Raw genomic sequence first — 6,604 nt, 5'->3', positions numbered from 1 at the left:
TGAAAGACTCCAGATCCTGGCTGGGGTCAGCTGTCTTCAGATGAGCCAGTAAAGCCACAGAGAGGAGTTTGGCCCTAAAATGCAAGCAGGCTCTGTGAGTAGCTAGCTGCAAGCAGTAGACTATGAGAGGCAGTAGGCATGATTAATTTGTGTGGGAAGAAAGGCTGCAGGTTCCCTCCTGGAGGAGCCGTCACTGGGGCTTGGCTTTGGCTCTTTGTAGGGTCTCTGCATGAGTGTCAGTCCTGCAGTTAGTGCTGTGTGGCTTGCCAAGAAGGAGACAGGGTCAGCATGGAGATTATTTTTATTCATCTGTGGTCACTAAAGAGCCATCAGACTCTGCTGGACAGAAGCAATACATAGCTATGTACGCATAGCGTAACAGGCACTTTAAAAAAAGATCACATTAGCTGCCCCATATGGCAAGTCCAGCTCAGGGGAGCAGTGTGCAAAACATCCTGGGAGGAAGGGGGTCTGACCTTTGAGGTGAGAAGCCTGGCAGGCAACCTTACCATTTAACTGCAGCAGTTTCTTGGGAGGAATATGTATATGTATGTGTGCATGTGTTGGGGGTCCTCTGAAATGCCAATACTGTATGAAGCGCTGGCAATTCCAGTGCAAGCAGCAGGTCAATGCACACCACTGAAGCAATAGCATTTTTCTTCTTGTTGCTTTTTTTCATCAAAAAGAAAAGTTTTGCTGGTGTTTGTAGGATATCAGCTAATATTCCCCCAGAGTTGACTGGGGTGTCATTGCACAGTCAGAGCTATGTAACATGCATATTGGGGCAGGGGAGTGGAGAATTTCTCAAGCATCTTCTACTTACAACACATGTGCACTCACACACACACACACACACACACACACACACACATGCTCACATTGCTGCTGGTCAGTGAGAGATTCAGTGAAGTCCATGTGCTTTGTATGAAGGCCAAAATGAACTAAGGGACTCAATTTCCTTTTCCCTCCTTACCCTCGTTGCAGGGGTGTGTTGGGTTTGGGGAAAGCTTACATGGTTGCAGATCCTGCTGTGCAGTATCTGGTATAGGGATCAGGCGAACGCTTCCATTTCAAAGCCTGTCAAGCTAGTACTATTCATCAGAACTGACTTTCCACCTCTTTCTTTGCACCCCAGGAGAAATCACCCCAGGAAAGCTGTGCGCGTCCCTTTGAAGGGTGAACTTGGTGACCAGAGTGGAGTAAAGCTTTCTCAGAAGCCCTGGTACATTTGTCCTTTGGCAGCCTGGTAAAATAGCCTCTACTCGCTTTGCTCCCCCATCCCCTGCTTCTAGCCCTAAGAGGGGGAGGAAGAATGTGGGTGGTGGAAGAAGCTGTGGTCCCCAGATGTGTGAAGTGCTGCTGAAGCGACAGAAAGCAACACGGACAAACAGAGAGGCAGTTCAGGTAAGAGAGTGCAAGCCCGCTTCTCTGAGTTTGCGTCACTGACCTTTTCCTGTTGTACTGCTCAGTCTTCACCTGACCCTCCTACTCCTTCCCCTCCACTATGCACCCAAAAGATTTCTGTGAAAATACAGTTCAAGCTGGCACTGGAATCAGAAAAGAATAACTAAAATAAAGTGTAGAAAATGGGCTTTTGAAGGCTATCACCTGTTTACTTGCTTATCCTGCAGGACAAACGCATTATGTGATAACACAACACATTCACCACTTTGTGCCAGGCTGGTTGTCACTGTCCAGTGTATAGCAGCACTTCTGACTGCCTCTCAACAGGTGAAAGCAGCAAGGCTGGTTTAAGGCATAAGTAGCACAGGCCAGTGCTTATGCCCTCAGCTCCTGAAAGCATGCGATTATATTGGGCTGGCTCACCTTTTGTTAAAAAGAAGTTTGTCTGACTGCAGAAACAAAGTTGAAAATGTGACAGCTGTGTATCCAAAGCAGCAATGTTGTCCTGGGTCTACTGAGAGCCTGAAACAATAGCCCTAACATAGCCCCTAGATCTAGATAGGTAGTAACCCTGAGATCCACTGCTCAAGAGGGAGAACCAAGGACTCTTTAGGACAGGGGTGGGCAATTACTTTGGGCAGAGGACCACTTACTGAGTTTTGGCAAGCCATCAAGGGCCACATGACAGGCAGCCAGGGGCAGATAAATATTAATTTTCTAAATTTTTTAGGGGCCCTGCAGGCTGGATAGAATGGCCTAGTGGGCCACATCTGGCCTGTTGGCCACATTTTGCCCACCGCTGCTTTAGGAGGAGAGGAAAAATGCAGACCACTCACTCCAGCAACCACTAGGTAAAGGGAAAGGGGCTTCTCCTGTTACGTCTGCCTCTTTGTGTGGGATCATGGTGCAGGGACAGGGCTGCAGTGCTGGAGGATCTTGTGTTGTGGTTTGCCCAGAGCTAAAGATTGCCTTAATCTGGCCTTTGAAAGAACCTTTGGCATGCCATAATACTTTAAATAAATGCATGGCTTATTTAGATGTCTGGCAAGCTGAACTTCGTGGGCAGGGGCCAGGTCCATGAAAATCATGTGATCAGGATGGGTGTCAGTTCATATACTCACTCCCTGTGTTCAACACGTACACATCGAGCCCCTCTTCCTGTTGCAGCAGGTTTTTTTGCCCAGTCCCACAAGGATTTGGCTACGTTTGACAGTCAAGGACCCATATGTCCATCCATATTGGAGGTGTTGCCCCATGTGCGTGGGAACAGACCAGGGGTTAAAGTGGGGAAGCTACTCCTCCTCTCCTCAGCTGGGGCCTGATCTTAAGGTCAATGGGCAAACTCCTGTTGACTTCAGCAGGCTTTGGACCAGCATGGTGAGAGCTCCCGGTCTGTTCAACTAACTGTTTCTGCTGGAAAGGAATGGAAAAGGATCTGAATCTGCAGTGACTCTCTGACAGTTTGTGGGTTAGGTGACTCAGAGTCAACAAAGGGCCAGTCCGTGGGCTGAGAATGTCACTAGCTTCAGCCGATGCCTTGTTCCCTGGTGCTCACAATAGTACAAAAGAAGGGGAGATGGCAGTGGGCTGGTGAGGGGGAAGGTTCATGTGGCGCTTTCTACAGCAAATGCCTGGTGCCCTGGCCCCTTCACAAGACATTTCCTGATAACATCTTGCAGCAAACGGTGCTCGAAAAGGGCAACTCTTTCCACTGGCAGCAAGGCAAGATGTGTCCACACAAAGGTGGCCTGGTGGGAGACAGGAGAGCTCCATCAGGCCCTTGGGAGGTTCCTTATCCCACCGTGACAGTGGTGGCGCTGTGCAGTTGTCCTTTAGCCACGTTCCACCTCCAGATCCCAGCACAGAGCAAAGGTATCCCTGTGTGGCTGGAGACACTGTCCTCAGATAACATACAAAACAGCTCGGCGTGAGAGCCATGAAGATTTACATTTGCAGCCAGAAGATCTGCCCTTCGTGCACTCCAGCGGTTGGCATGGAACAGGGACTGAAGAGATAACTTTAGAGATTAACTCCTCGTGAAGTGTGTTGGGAAGGAAAACTGGACTAGTCAGAGGGTTTTATACTGGATCTCAGTGTTGCTGGCCAGTGTTATTCCCCTGCTCTTTCATATAAACATCTCTGAGGTTAGAGCCGGCTCAGTGGTTTCAGAGGGGAGGGAGAAAGAGCAGGCTGGAGCAGAGGGGAAATCCACCACATCACAGCACAGCTGGATCCATAGCAGCATGCTCTGCAAAAATCCCCCATCTTGGCAGAGCTGAGCAGGAGCAGATTCCTTGGTTACGCTATGGCAGGCATTCAAACCCACATCAGAGCTCCCCTCCGCTCCCCACCCCAGCTCCTTTGGGGCCCCCACTTCTGCACCTGGCAGACAAGGGAGCTGACACTGAACCAGTCCCCTCACTGCAGCCTGCACCAGGCAGATGCTGGACTTAGCAGCTAAAGATACACAGTCTCCACAGCGCTTCTTCTGTGACCCACTCTCTTGTTGGCCTTGGAGTCTCCCTTTCCTCTCCCTGTTTTTAAAATCTTTCTTTTCCTCTTTCTGGTGAAGGAGTTAGGGCAACAAGCTACTGCAGGGACCTCCAGCTTCCCGTTGGCTGGGCTGGGCGTGCAAGCTGCCATTTCCTCTTCCAGACAGCACAATATCCTGCCCACATACCTCTGTTCTCCCACTGCCCTCTTTTTACCTGCAAGACCACAAACCAGCAGAAAGCGGCAGGAAGTCAGTTAAAGGGCCAGTCCTGAGACAGACAGCTTAGAAGAGCTAAAGCACGGTAATTCCTAGCTCTGCATTTTTCAACTTCGAAGGACTTTACGAGGGAGGTTGGTGTCACTGTTCCCATTTTCCAGATGAAGAAACTGAGGCAAAAAACCTAAGGTTTATGGCAGAGCAGGGACCAGAACTCAGGTCTCTTGACACTCCAGTTCCTATATTGGGCATTAGGCCACACTGCCTGCTTGCTATCATACCACGCATGTGAGTCCCCTCAAAAAAAGAGTGTGACAGAGCCTCTGCTGTAGCTTCACTAAAATAAATGAAGTCACCATTCCTGCCTGCTTCCTCCTCTGGAATCAGAGATGATCAGCGAGGGAGCAATGAAAAGGGAACAAAAGGTATTACTAGCTCCATTCATACAAACCATTTTAAAGGGTTGGGGAATTAAATTCCCCTTTTTCCCCATCCAAAGGACTGTCACCATTAGGGACTCTGTTGTGTATGACAGACCTCACCGGTTCCATCAGCATCTCGCCAAAATGGCCCCAGGGTGTGAGTATGCAAAATCCTGGGCTTCCTGAGAATCTTCTTCTGCTTGGGTAGCTATGTAGGCTGCGGAGTAGCTTAGGAAAGACAAGCAACAGGAGGCTGGGGTGGGACCTGGAGGAGTACCAGATGTGCCAGGAGATAGCTCTGGCTTCAGGCTTGGCACTGGGATCAAGGCAGCCTGAGGGAGCAGGTGGGAGATTGTAATCAGATCTGTCAAAGGTCATCTCTAATGAGTTACAAATCAATCAGAGCTTTGTGACATAGGAGATGCAGCTTAGAGCAGTTGTTTAGAAAAGAAAAAGGCCCAAAGTGAACTCCTAGATTGATGCTTCCTTTCCCCCTTCCCCTATGCAGCTGAGCATGCACTCTCTCTTCAGCAACAGGCCCCAAAAATGGTGAAGTAAGTGCCATGCACTCACTTATTCTCCCCACACTCTCACAACCTTCCACCACCCCCAGGATCTGATCTTAGGTCCCCACCCAGCCCCTTGTTTCATCAAACTTGTCCCTCCAGGTTGCTCTTTGTGTTCCTGCCCATTCCTCCATATCTTCACCTGCTTAGTGCTTACCACTAAATATTCACCCATCTTCCTTAAGCATCCCTGTTTAACACTAAACTTTCACCCATCCTTCTACCTGGTCCCCAAGCTTCCCTCCATTCCATTCTTCCTACTTATCAGATCTCTAGTGCCCATCCCCTCACTCTGAGTCCCTGTTTTTGCCCATTCCCCTATCTTATCCCTCCCCGCCATCCTGATCCACAACCTGGCTCTGAAACTGTCCCCTATAGTACTACTGATGCCACAAATGTCTAGTCAATGATTTAATCTTCCTCTCTGGTCTGTAGTTCCTGGCTTTCATATCTCTGTAGCTATGTGGAAATACCAGAGAAAAGCTGTTCTTACTGTATCTGCCACACAGCTGAAACCAGGATGTACCAGAAATCTGACCAGAAAGAAAGATCTGTTCTCCCACAAGAGATTTCCTGCATTTGCCCCTCCCCAAGGGATCAGCTAGAGATATAAAGCTAAACCTTCCAGTGGTTGGTACACCACTGACCATCACGTGCTTTCCAGTGATTCTTCCATGGGACCTCTTGGTGCTTTTCTAACTTAAAGCATTTTCCATGAAGTAATAAACCTTGTGTGGCACTTCTCATCCATGCCACTCACTCTTGTTTACAGAGGGGAAAAGGGTCATGATCTGCATCTTAGGCAGCATGGAACAGAAGCACAGAGAGTGACTTGACAAAGATCACTGAGCAGGTTGGTGGTGGAGCCACTTCTGGAACCCAGCTCTTTGGACTTGGTGGCCAGTGTCTGCTCTGCTGGAGCATACTGCCTTAACCTACAGAAAGAAGAGACCGTGGGGGTAATTCTCTCAAAGTGCAAAAAAAGTTTTAATATGATTGAAATATACATATATATATATATACATATATATATATATATATATATACATACATACACACACACACACATACACACACACACACACACACGCATGCACAAACACATACACACGCAAATTCTTGGTTTTGATATTGGAAAGCACCATTAATTCCACAGTACAATACGTCTCTATTAGGCCTTCCAGTGGGCACCAGTGAGTCTCCTGAAGCTTCAATTAGCACCAAGGGACCACCATTTTATTTAGCACCAGTGGGTCTGAAGCTGGCCCATTTAGCACACTCTGACTCCCCCATGCACTTTAGGCCCTGATCAGCTCCCCCTTGAAGGCACTGGTCTGCAGGAAACAAATGGTGAAACTGGAAAGCAAAGGGAATTCAGAGCTCAGGTCTGGAAGTTATTCAGCATTAGAGATTCCTGCTGTTCCCTGAGGAGACACAGGGACGCCACGTACTGTAAATATGCAACATCTGGGATTGCAGTCTGTGGATTCTAGAAAGAGGGA

This window comes from Gavialis gangeticus, unplaced genomic scaffold (genome assembly GCF_001723915.1).
Source record: "Gavialis gangeticus isolate Ggan-Ray unplaced genomic scaffold, GavGan_comp1, whole genome shotgun sequence".
In the NCBI taxonomy this organism is placed as follows: domain Eukaryota; kingdom Metazoa; phylum Chordata; order Crocodylia; family Gavialidae; genus Gavialis; species Gavialis gangeticus.
Note: the sequence above shows the minus strand (reverse complement) of the source record.